This window comes from Sinocyclocheilus rhinocerous, unplaced genomic scaffold (genome assembly GCF_001515625.1).
Source record: "Sinocyclocheilus rhinocerous isolate Xijiao unplaced genomic scaffold, SAMN03320098_v1.1 scaffold63, whole genome shotgun sequence".
NCBI lineage: Eukaryota > Metazoa > Chordata > Actinopteri > Cypriniformes > Cyprinidae > Sinocyclocheilus > Sinocyclocheilus rhinocerous.
The window spans coordinates 1,555,789-1,569,745 of NW_015659563.1; the positions used below are offsets into that span (position 1 = coordinate 1,555,789).

General features: G+C 38.2%; 1 pseudogene; it reads left to right on the forward strand.

The window, feature by feature from the left end:
* The first annotated feature begins 66 nt into the window (after positions 1-66).
* On the forward strand, positions 67-12,583 carry LOC107723955 (sodium-coupled monocarboxylate transporter 2-like; annotated as a pseudogene).
* The last annotated feature ends 1,374 nt before the right edge of the window (positions 12,584-13,957 follow it).

The following is a 13,957-nucleotide window of genomic DNA, read 5'->3' on the forward strand; positions in this document are numbered from 1 at the left end:
ACGTGAGGTGTCTGAACTAGAGATACTGGAGCCAAACTACCATTTTTATCAGATTCTGTGTCAGACATGATGGACAAAAGTCACACAGTAGGCACCTTCCAGGTTGGGGACTATGTGGTGTTCGCCTTTCTGTTTGTGGTCTCCTCTGGTATCGGGATCTTCTTCGCCATCAAAGAGAGAAAGAAAGCCTCATCTAAAGAGTTTCTGGTCGGGGGCCGTCAGATGTCCTGCGGGCTGGTGGCCCTTTCTCTCACCACCAGCTTCATGTCTGCAGTCACAGTGATCAGGGCCCCGTTAGATGTGTACAGATATGGGGCCTCGTATGTCATCTTTGGGGTCGCCTACACGTTCGTGGTATTTTTAACCGCTGAGCTCTTCCTGCCTGTGTTCTACAGATCAGGCAACACCAGTACATACGAGGTATGAATGTACATTTCAAATTTGCTTTTGTCATCAAAGGTTTTATACTTTAGGTTTCACTAGTTTCACTAGATTTCATACAAATATTATATTATTATTAAATCATCACGAAATCATCAATATAAGATATATCTTCTACAGTGGACAGAAATGAAGTATTGAGGTAGGATGTTGGCCAGATGTTGCTGGGCTTTTTGGAGGTCATGACCTTTAGTAACAAATCCCATAGGCCGTGTCAGCTGTAGTTCTGCAGGTTGAGGCCCTCCAGCATGATACAAACTTGTTCTGATTTGTTGTTCTCACAGTATTTGGAGATGCGTTTTTGTAAGCTTGTTCATGTTGCAGCCACTCTATATAATTCAAACGGTGAGTAGGATTAAATGTTCATACATTTAAAACATGTATTTTATAGTTTGTTCAATGCTTATTGTTCTGTTTTTAACTCTTCAGATTCTGTACACTGGTGTGGTAGTTTATGCGCCTGCTTTAGCTCTCAATCAAGGTCAGTCTACATTCATCACACAGATATTGTGGGGAAAAAATGTTGTGAACATTTTGACATCAATCTGAATGGGTTGTTAAAAAAGTTTTGAGGTGCTAAGCAGGAAATATTTCTTGTATAGACGGCCCCTTGTGAAAAAGAAGTGCACTCAATTGTACCCAATGTACACTAGTGTATTTCAAACCTTAAAAGTATATTTAAAAAAAAAAAAAAACTGTAATGAGCTATAATGAAATAAAAGGCCACTTAAAGGGGTCATATGATGCTGCTAAAAAGAACATTATTTTGTGTATTTGGTGTAATGAAATGTGTTTATGCGGTTTAAAGTTAAAAAAACACATTATTTTCCACATACTGTACATTATTGTTTCTCCTGTATGCCCCGCCTTCTGAAACGCGTCGATTTTTACAAAACTCATCGGTCTGAAAAAGCGAGGTGTGCTCTGATTGGCCAGCTATCCAATGCGTTATGATTGGCCGAATACCTCAAGTGTATTAAAAAGATTATACTTACACTTACACTTAAAAAATGCACTTAAGTAATGTCAAGTTTTACTTTAAGATTTATTAAAATTCTACTTAAGTGGGCCAAAAAGCACTCAAAGGTTAAGCTAATTCCATTGAATATAAATTTAAACTATTATACTAAAATATTTTAATTGCAATTGACACAATGAAGTGTCCAAAAACATTACATTAAGTTCACACTTAAGTATATTCTTTTAAAGTATATTATATTTACGTAAGAACTATTTTTAAAAGAATGCTACACTGAACTTTTTTTTTTAGAGGCAGTGGCTCATAACCCTGTGTGCTGCCTACCTAGACATTATTTAAGTGCATCATACAGTATGTTGAGATGAAGACTTTAGCTTGGAAATGATTCCCTTTACACACAGGAAGAGCACTCACGTGTCCTACACTTGTCATGTGAACCGCATAAGAGACTAATGTTCATAGCTGATTCCAGCAAAAGCATGAAAGACCAATGAGTCAATGCAAATATAGGCTGAAATGTCACATATTTTATGCTTAGATTACATTTATTCATGTAGCATGTTTTTAACAAAACTGACTTATTGTCTCTTTTGCAATAAAGCAGGATTCACTAGTTACTTATGTAACTTACGTATATGTTTTGTTTGTTAAATTAGACTGTCTCTATTGTTATTGTGACGTAGACAAAAGTCGTCTCTAAATTTAGGAGTCATTCATGCAGAACACACTTTAAACACGGCTCTTTATTTTTTATCCCCATCAGTGACAGGATTTGATCTTTGGGGATCCATATTTGCCACTGGCACTGTCTGCACTTTTTACTGCACATTGGTGAGTGCTGCTGAATTCTGATGCAAGTTTCACTATAATTGTGCAATTATGATTATGATAGTGATAAAAAAATATGGTTGTGAATATGATTGTAATCAATAGTTATTAAGTGTGATAATGGTTATGATTGGTTGTAATTATGTTTTTAGTTAGGACACTTTTATTTGATCCTATTTTTTAAGCAAATAATACATTTAAGCAATATTAACATATTAATCAATATTAACAATATATATAATAATATTGTAATTTTGATATTGTTCCATGATACCTAGTAGGCTAAGTTATGTGTTTCATGAGAAAACACGAACTGTGTGAACGAACTTGTGAAATGTCTGAGTTTCTCACCAATCTGGTCACTCATTTTGATTAAACAAATATTATTTGGTAATTACCAAATCATTTAAATAAAAACATTTATGTATTTATACAAATACATATATCTGGCCATGTTGCATATCAGTGTGCTTCATCGTTAACAGTGGTGTGAAGTACTTGAGCAATTGAAATTAATTATAAAATGAAGCATTCTTTGGTGAAATTTGTATTTACATTTTTGAAAATTTGCACTTGTGTTCTTGTAACTTAAATGATATGTCAAGAAATGTATGAACTGAAAATGCAACATAAGTCACTTTGTAGCTTCCAAATCAAATGCATAATTGTACTTGAATACTGTTTGAAATGAATAGTTGTACTCTTTTATATTTCTATTCAGACACATTTCCAAGAAAAGATCATTTATTTCTTCAAAGTACAAAAGTTCAAAGTTTTATTTTAAACTCCAATTAAATTGCAGTAAACAGGTTTCAGGAAATTGTTTTCAGCTTGTCTTTCTTAAATAGCATCGTACCTAGTCAGGACATTGAGAACTTTGTAAAATATACAGGTTGCTTTACAAAGTTTGTCCATTAAAGACACTTTAAGTATAGTTAACTTTTACTTTTCAATACTTTTGTACAATTTAAAATGACAGACTTCTCTCTGGTGATTTAGTCTGCTTAAACTCAGTCAAAGCAATCTCATGTTCATCTGCCTCCATTTTTGAATCAACAGCCCTATATTTTTATAATCCGGTACACATGTACGTACATCATGATACAGAATAAAGATTTGAAAAGACAGATGAAATTCGGCACAGTACCCATACTTTAACTTAAACAAAGTAAATGCTCTTATGGAGTTTTTCATTTATTTTTCCAGTTCAGTTAATAAAAATCCTCTTTCTTGTGTCTCAGGGCTCTGTATCTGAATCTGCTGGGTTTGTGGATAATTCTGTTCTGTGCTGTGGTATCTGGTCTGATCATGTACGCTTTCTACTCCCGCTGTGACCCCTGGTCGGCTGGATTGGTCTCTGCTCCAGACCAGGTGATGAACTCCCTCGCGGTTCAAAGTAATTCGTTTACCAGTATTATTAGTGGCGCTCGCTAAGGTAAGCATTGCTATTACTGTTGCTCAAACCTAACATTAGTGTATCCATTTTTATCTCAGCTCATTCCATATTTTGTGATGGAAATTCTCGGTGCGTTTCCAGGACTGCCTGGCTTATTTGTCGCATGTGCGTTCAGTGGAACGCTGAGGTAAGGTTCATTTTGTCCCTCAGTGATTTTCAATTTACACATCAAAGCTCACAATAGTAGATGTGATAATATAAACTAAATGTTGTAATAGAGTTTAATTTTAAAATTAATTTACTTAAATTTAATAAGTAAATGTACTAAGTAAATGACCCTGAATGCAAGGTTTAATTACAAAGATTTTTGTATTTTATTTTAAATTTTTTTATAGACTTTAGATTTAGATATATACCATTGACACTTAGGACTTGTGCGTGTACAGCATTTCACCCTTGTGATGAAAATCCTTTGCTCCTGTTCAAAAATGACCAGACTTTTAAAAACTGCTTGTAAATCTATCATTATGCTGTATTATCACCAAATCTCGGATTAGATCTTTCAATTTTTCAGTCAACTTGTTTTCAATTAGCGCAGGTTTTGTATTTCTTTTTTAAATTGATTGATCGTAGGCCTCATTGATCTGAACTCCTCGGTTTTTGAGTGATTGATAATTATGGCAATGTTCACTCAAAAACAGAAGCGACCAGATCAATGAGGCCTACGACCAATTAATTTCAAAAAGAAATACAAAACCTGCGCTAATTTTTTTTGTAGGCCAGTCATTTTTGATCGATAACATTAACTAGAATTTTTGGGGAAAAGAATGACAAGAACACAACATGAGAAATAAACAGATTCCAGACAGTTATAATTTACATTATTAAGTTCTTGATTTCAAAGAAATTTCCATGAGTAAATAATGACAGAATTTTCATTTTTTAAATCTTTAATTGATTTAATAATAACATTTTTGAACTTACTTTAACTGTTTTTTCATGTATTTTTTAGCTGAGCAATACTGACCTATAAAAGGAGACATCATGTTCTGTATCTCTTTTCCAGCACAGTAGCTGCCAGTATCAATGCTTTGGCCACGGTGATGTATGAGGACTTTGTGAGCCAGTGTTTTAGAGATCTGTCCAACCGAGCAGCCAACTGGATCAGCAAAGCACTGTGTAAATACATCCAATGTTTTCAAACCTTTTCAGGACATTAAAAGAGGATACAGTCATCATCAGAATATTGATTCTGTCATTTGACATAAGAGCAGATTTAATCACTGAAAGAGATTTGTCTTGGCCGATCAGTACAACATTATGAGTCACAGCAAGATGAAAAAAAAAAACAGCCTGTCTGTTCATTCTGCCACTTTATACGGGCAGAAATGAAAGCGCAACATATCACTGGGTTTCTTGATTTTTACCAGGAAGGGTCTGACGCTTTTAACTGCCAGAAGTAGGTCAAACAAAAGGCGGAGTGAACCAAAGCCAAACCCAAGCAGCTCAGCCTTTATGTGAGCAAAGCTGTATAAAGTTGATCTAGAAATTGTAGAATTTAAACACTTTGACCAGCAAAGAATGATAGATTGACCAGCAAAGAGATAACGGGAATGAGCATTGTGTGAAATACTATGGGAAACTCCTGTTTACTCTGAATACTGAACCAAGGTTACGTTAGTAACCAGAGAGTTCCGTTTCGAAAACGGTCTCTCGTGTTGCGTGAAACGCTATGGGGTTGCATCCAATAGTGCCATGCTATACATAAGTGCAGAACAAAGTCGCTCTGTGAGCCCAGCCCTGGAGCGCCCACAATGAGGGCTCCTAAGAAGCATGAGCTAACAATGAGACCCAGGTTCTGAGGCTGGGGTCTGCATAACTAAGACCTTTTCCACTCACAAGGGGATCAGAGAGATTAAGCTGACAAGATCCATGCCTGAAGGGCAGGGACATCCAGGATATAAAATCTAGTGAAGGTAGACGGCAAAGACCAGCTGGCTGCCACACAGATATCACCAACTGAAACTCCGCTGGACTATCCAGCGGGATAGTCTCTGCTTCGTGACTGGCAGCCCTTTAGAGCAGCCTCCAAAGCATACAAAGAGCTGCTCTGATTGCGTGAAGTGGCTAGATTTATGTAAACTCTAAGGGCCCGAACTGGGCAGAGTAAATTGGGACCCTGCTCATCCTCTGAATTTATAAAGGCTACTACCGTCATGTTGTCCGAATGGACAAGGCTGGCAGCAAGGTTTTTAGGGCCAGAAAAATCACCCTCATCTCGAGGCAGTTGAAGTTCAGGCATTGCTTCTGGCTGTACCAGGCGTCGAATGCCGGTCTGCCCTTGTACAGTTCTCCCCAACCTGAGTTGGAGGCATCTGTCGTGACTACCTTTCTTCACGGAGGTCAGTCACAAAGAAACGCCTGTCTGATATAGGCGAGGGCTTTCCAAGGGGCTATGGCTCTGATGCAGTGGTGGGTCATCTTGAGGCAAAAGCATCCCAGGCGGCAAGTATGGGACGGTGCACAGGCTTTGAGCCAGAATTGAAGGGGTTGCATGTAAAGCAGGCCCAGAGAAATCACAGAGGAGGTGGCTGACATGATGCCGAGCATCCTCTGGAAAACCTTGAGGGGGCGAGAAGCCCCCAGTGTGAATGATGCCGCTAGCCGCTGAATTGTCAGTGAGCGTTTCGAAATGAGCCAGGCCCGCATCTGGGCTAAATCGATAACTGTTCCCAATAAGTTGACCCACTGGCTGGGAGACAGAGAGCTCTTAGCTAAATTGATTTTGAGCCCAAGGCGCTCCAGGTGGCTGAGAAGCAGCGACCTGTGAGCAAGAAGTTCCTGCTCTGATCCGGCTAACACAAGCCAATCATCAAAGTAATTCACAAAGTGTATTCCCATCTGTGGAAAGAGCTGCGTTTTTGCACTTCGTAAAAGTGCGTGGGGCCAGAGACAGTCCAAAGGAAGGACTGTATATTGATAAGCCACCCCCTTAAACATGAATCTCAAGAACGGTCTGGGATGGGGGCTATCTGGATGTGAAAGTAAGCATCTTTCAGATCCACCAATAAAAACCAGTTCCCTTGGCATATTTGTGCGAGGATCTGCTTCAAAGTTAACATCCTGAACAGACATTTCATTACGGCACGGTTTAGGTGTCTGAGATTGAGGAGGGGCCTGAGACCACCATCGTTCTTGAATGAGGAAGTAGCGGCTGTAAAAGCCTGTTTCACTATTCGCTGGTGGAACCGTTTCCACAGTGCCGTTTGCAAGCAGACTCTGCCCTTCGGACCGGACAACATGTCCATCATTGTCCTGTGCCGAAGTTTGGATCACATCTGCAAGCGATTCAAGAGCGAGTAACTTCATTCTACTGTTTGCAGTACCCGACTCGATTTGCCTGGTATGGCTTCCCAAGCCTGACACTTGCGCTGCAGGGAAAAGGAAAATTACCCTGTCCACTATAACAGCAATGGATTTTGTGGGTGCAAGCACATTTAATGTGGTGAACCCAGCATTAACATGATGCTCCAACACCAGATCTGGACAGGGGTTGGGAGGCATATACAAGCTTTCTTGGAAGGAGGTCTTGCTGCAGCAGGACACCACCTTCCCTTCTTTACCCTTTATGCATCAGGGATGCTTCGGCTGTAACTCAGGGTCCAACGTTATCTTAGAAGGGGACCTTGGTGCTCGGGTAGGGTCACTGAAATGAGGGCAGCCAAGACTGAAAAGTGCATGTGTGCGCCACAACCTAGAAGTGTTTTTTAACCCACATAAGCAAGACTTAAATAGGCAATTCCACAATTCTAAAATGGTTAAAATGTACTGCTGAATGCAGTGACAAGCATATATATATATATATATATATATACACAGTAGCCAACATTTGAAGTTGATCAAAACCTTTCATCAAAGTTGTCCTAAAACCAAAATGTGTTCTTGTCTTAGGACAACTTTGATGAACTTTTTTGATCCACTTCAAATGTTGACTACTGTATATATAATTTTTTAAAGTACTTTTTAAAGTACTTTGAAGATATAAAGTATACTACAAGTGCACATTCAAGACTATTAAGTGTACTTCTTAACAAGAGGAGGTTGATGAACCATATGGCTCCACATTAAGAGCTAACATAATGAAAACACAACAGATATTAGAAATACCTTTATGTAATGTTCCATTGCTTGCTTGTGCAAAACCTGCCACCATTATGACCCATATTCTGGTCTACTCCAATGCACAAATGGTGTGTGATGTGCCTAATTTTCATACTTAGGGCTACAGGTTTGTAAAAAACCGCTAACCCTAAAGAATAAAGAATAGCCAATTTGAAGTACCAGAAACATCCAAAATAACTGCAAACTAAATTTTTAATTGTTAATTTTTGTTTTGTTTGTTTTGCATCTCATTCACCAATGACATTAGCACTGGTTGTCATCTTTGAACTGTAATTTCTTTGAAGTGACTTTTTGCTCATATATCAAATGCAGTATTTAATGTTTATTTAATAGTAAATACCACTAATTTTACATTTTATAATTTTAAATTTTATAGATGGTAATTGTTAGAAAGGCGTTTGAAAAATTCCTTCAGTAGTATTTTATGAGGCATTCTAAATTAAAGCAAGGGCTAGAACCATATTAATTTACACACAAAATACATGTTTGAAGGTCTGATATTTAACTACTGAACTGTTGATCACACACACACACACACACACACACACACACACAAAACTGTTTTTCTATATATTACATGTCTATTAAGACAAAAAGCTTTTATTTTCAGTTTCATTTGTAAGCATTTTTTTCTATTTATCTGCAGAACCCACTTTAGAAAACATGAAAATGCAAGATATACAATGAATGTCAATATTAAGAATATGTACCAATATAACACTTTGCATGTGCACTTATAGTGTGTATAATATTCGAGATCAGACAAACTCTTGGAAAAAATATAAAAACTGATGCTAATGTTGTTCACATACTCTGTGATTTGTGACCTTTCTCTTTAGGGGGCAGTTGGGGGTCTGATCGTGGGCATCACTCTCTCGTTGTGGGGGCTTTCATTTATTCAGCACCACTGCAGGCTGTAACTTCAACATTACAGCTGATGGATCCAACCAGACATCATTCACCACGAGCGCTCTCACCTCTGACAGGTGCGATGTTATTCTACCATTCTCCAGAGTCAGAATACTTTAAAACATACTTAAGTCCCCACTTTTGTGGAAAGAAAATTGTTTGTCAAACCATTTCATGGGATACAAGAGTGCACTCGGTTATCCTAGAAAATAAGAATGGAAATCCTATAAAAGTGATCACAGATGAGTAAAAATGACCAATGTAAAATTGAAGTAAAACATAACCTTTTCTGACAGTCAGGATTTCTGTCCCTTTTATCTATAATAATAAATTTTTTTTTTTGTATAATATATAATATAATATAATATAATATAATATAATTCCAAAAAAGAACAAAAAAGTACAAATGTAATCAGGCTGTAGTAATGCACTTTCATTCTAAGATGATGTGAATTATCTCGGTCTTGTGTTCAGGTATTGGCTGGCTGATTCATGGTACTCCATGTCCTATCTGTACTATAGTGCAGTGGGCTTTATTGGCACTGTAGCAGCAGGTCTACTCATCACACTGCTGACGGGTGAGAGCAAAATTTCATTAGCTCCTCTATCCTATCACACACTGGCAGCAACAAAACACTTTGAGTTATAGACTGTACGTCTAACAATGGAAAGAACTGCTGGTCTCATTGAAGGGACTATTCATACCACAGAAGCTCATGAGAGCTGCAAATATCAAAGAGTTATGAAGACTTTTAAAGAGTGTCCATGTGTGAATGTGCTCGTGTTCCCAGAGGGAACCAATGACGTATGAAGGAAAATGCAAGTGAATCAAACATCTTTAAACAAAGCGAAATAGTGAAGTAGTACTGATATGACATGTTCTTTATTTATAGTAATAGCAACTGCTATTAGCTCAAGAAGTTATTACTCCACCACTGTGTGATATAATTAATGACAGTTCTATATTGGTAAATCAATGTGGTTTGAACATATGTGACAAAGTAACTACAGCCTAGGGAAACGACTAGCTAGATAATTTCTCCATCATATTATAGTAGTTTAGCAGCGAGTTATGTTGTTGTACAGGGAAATGCACCCCTGCCTGACACAGCAACATCAGCCCAACCAATGGCATGATTTTAGGGTGGGACTATCTGTTTGTCTGACCAATGGCAGATGGGGGAGGAGTGTAGGTTTGAAAGCCATTATTTTAGCTGTTTGAGAATTTGCGCTGAAATGACATTTTCACACCTTTGGCATACTATTTTAAACATATTTTGATTTGGGACACACTAAATCTGCTTTTCGGATAACTTGGAATTCAAAGTTCTGTGTTGAGTTGACTCATGAATGAGATGTCTTGAGTATTCCTACCTCCAAACTTAATATTATCTTGTATGTTATTTAAGATGCATATTATGTGAATAAATATACAGCCATACCATTTGTGTTACTTCATCCATATCATATCATATCCATATCATCCACTGTGACTAGATGAGCCAAGTTGCTCAACACTATGGGCCAGGGGCGGATTTAGTGAATTGGGGGCCCCAGGCAAAATATAGGAATGGGGCCCTATATATTTGCACACATTTACCTAGATCAACCTTGAGGTTTCTTTCTTGTTGTGATGCTGGCTAGAAACATTGGACACAACTATGGGGCACCAATGTGCAATTGGTGCCCCATAGTTGTGTCCAATGTTTCTACATTTTTCATGTACATGTTATAATGGCTTTCTTTCATGTTGTAGACCACGAAATAGCAATAGATTTACATTTGAGATACAGGTTTTCACAAAAACACAATAAATTCTAAAATGATAAACCTCATAAATGAGCCTTTAAACCATTTTATTTTTAAGAAAAAGGATGAGTCAGAAATATAAATTATTATATTAATTTAAAACGGGATTATGTGTGTGCGTTTTTGGTCTAAACAAAAACTGCAGACGGGATTATTGAAAATGAACATTCATTCTCTGCCAACAGGAGGCGCTTTTGGAACGCCAAAAAAATAGCGGTTTCCCTGGTAATGTCTGTAAACAAAGCAGCACTCAGCTCATAAACGCTACTTTATCAGATAAAATTAAAATGCCATCAAAACTTTTCTGAAGACATTCCCTTCAGAGATCCATTCATATAATATCTTGAATTAGTGAGAATGAGAAAAGTGTGAAAAAATATACTGACGAGGAAAGTCCACTGATAAGTTACCAGCATAAGCCTATGTGCCTGGGCTCATACACTCTCCAAAGGCTGTCTAATTCTAAACTTGAAAATACATTTAATTTTAGTTATTTTAACTAAAAATTTAAATGAAACTAAATAAAATAATGAAAAGGAAATTATACATTTACACATCTAAGGATTATATCAACCAAAAAAGTGCGTATGCGTCCTCTTTTTTGGTACTTCTCATAAATGAGTAAGCGGCATTTAAAACGATAAACATGTAATATGCACTGTTGCTCAATATTTAATTACAGCTTCAGATGCATGATATTTTCATTTGCTACAAGCAGGATACACAAGAAGCATGTTCAATTCGGACATGCAGATGGTTGTCGTAAACACCGTAAACAGCAACCGTTCAAGTGTCCACGCTTAATGCGCATCTCGTATATGAAAAGCATTTTAGAGGGCCCTTGGCTTTTGGGGGCCCAAGGCGGTCGCCTACCTTTGCCTAATGGGTAAGTCCGCCCCTGCTATGGGCAATTCTGTTAATGATTTTACACTGACATCAGAAACATTAAGCTTTCTGGAGGAACCAGTTTTTGATTCAATAAATGGTCTGGTTGAACTGAGGAAGGATTTATGTTGAGAAGGTATTGTAAAACTGTCATTCTGGTGTCTGCAGGGCCAATGGACATGGCCAGTGGAAAGGTAAAGGCAGGACTGACTCGATCAGTGAAGGACGTCATCTGCTTCTGCTCTGAGCGATTCAGACATGCAGACTTTAGTGAAGACAAAGAGGTTAAGAGCATCATTTAGACCAGGGGTGTCAAACTCAATTCCTGGAGGGCCAGAGCCCTGCAGAGTTCCCTTTCATGGGAACTTCGAACTGCGTCCTCTAGGGGTCGCTATGGGGAACGCCTCGTCGTGACCCGTGTCTGAAGCATACATTGAAAAAACACCAACTCGTTGGCCGGCGACAGCCATGACGACACTACCGGTGCGACTATAGTATAAATAGGCGCCGGGAGCACACATCATTCTCTTCTTCGTCTTCATTGACTGTTTTGTTTGAAGCATGCATTTCTGTGGTAAGAGGATCTATATTCATCTCATTATGGCGAGCACTAGCAAAGCGTTTAAGGATGTGAGTGGAAGCTGAAGTGCACTCTGCAGGACACGGAGGCGCCAGTGCGATCACTTGCTTTTTTTTCTAACAGTGGAAACAACTTAAAATACTGTTGCTCCCTCAGCTAAATAACTGCTAGCATGTTCCACCATTGGAACATGCTGCAGGTTGAGCTCCCTCTCGATTGAGAGCTGGATGTTTGCTCCCTCAGCTACAGATTTACTGCTAGCCACTCCAGCATTATAGCCGTAGACATAGCGTTTTGGGGTTGTTTAATTAGGGTTAAATCTAAACTCTGCAGGGCTTCGGCCCTCGAGGAATTGAGTTTGACACCCCTGATTTAGACTGTGGATTTGAGTGTTTTGGATGCAAAATGAACCTTTCTCTGCTTCTTTTAGGATTTGGGAGACTTTGGTAAGGCATGGGAGAAACATCCAGACAAGGTAGGTGTCATAAAAATGGAGGAGAAGGTCAAGAATAGCGGTTACACTAATGCCGTTTTTGACCATAATGAAACTAGTCAATTTCAAGCAAAGCTTTAACTTTTTGACCTTGGTCACATAAACATAAAAAAAAAGTTAAATGAAGTCAAGAATACATGAACTATTTAATTTAAAAGATACAATCAATGTTTTATTACAGAAAAGTGAGATCCAAAGTTGTTACAGATGTTTTGTACAATTCTTGTATGCATACTGTTGTTTGCTTTACGTGTAAACAAGGATGAAAAAGGGGTCTAATTAATAGCCAATAAAACTATGTAGTGTAATTCAGAGGAACACTGAACATTATTCAAGGTGACTGAATTTACCAGTTAGAATGTGCTCCTAGATCAACATCTTTGGTTAGTTCTGAAGCCTATTCCTAACCCAAGGGTCCAATCCAGCTCCTGGAGAGCCACTTTCCTGCAGAGTTTGTCCTGGAAAGTTTCTAGTGATCTTAAAAACCTTAATTAGCTGGTTCAGGTGCGTTTAATTAGGGCTAGAGTTAAACCTAAACTCCACTGGATAGTGTCCCTCCCGGAGCAGGGTTGGCCCCCGTCCTAACCTTAGCTGTAACCCCAATCCGAACCCCTAAAACCAGGTTTACACATTCCAGTTTCTGGAGATCTATCCTCCTGCAAATTTTTGTTACAATCTTAATCAATTACACCTGAATCAGCTGTTTATGATCTTCAGGAACACTTGATAATTGCAAACAGGTGTGCTAGAGTCACTGAAATCTGAAGGAAAGTAGATCTGCAGGAACACAAGTCAGAATCTCTGCCAAATCAAACTGAATTTCCCCCTTGAATGTCTACTTCATGACCCTACCTCCTATCCTTAACACTAACCTGTAAGATTCAGTTTAACTCTTAACTCCAATGTCTAGTTCTAACCTTGACTCTTATCCCCAAGACTCTGGATCTTAACCTTCAGCCCTAACCACTATCCAACCTTTAAATTCTAATCCCTACCACTTGCAATTCTCAACCTACACACTGCCAGTGGTCATCTGTTGAATTTCTAAAAAATGTAACCATAAACTAACCCTAATATCAGAGAGAAATGATCATGATCAAAATCATGGCAAGCATTGCACACATTGAGCCTCATTCATGAAATTTTTCTAAATTTATTAGTAAATTCTTAGCAACTTCCATGTAAAAAGGGGCCTTCCTGAAAAATCTCCTCTAGATTGACAAACACTTTGCAAACCTCTGATTTGATAGTTAAACATGTATATGTTAAGTCATTTGTAAATAGACAACGCATGAATGCTCATTCAAAACTAAAATAATCTTCACCCGTGAATTACGCATACTGGAACGCTGTGGGATCTTCCGGACTCCCGTCTCAGGTTTGGCTTCAGTGTATTGCCAAATGGTCAGTGTATACTAAATGGCCATGTGCCGAATAAATTTTGTTTGTAGCAGC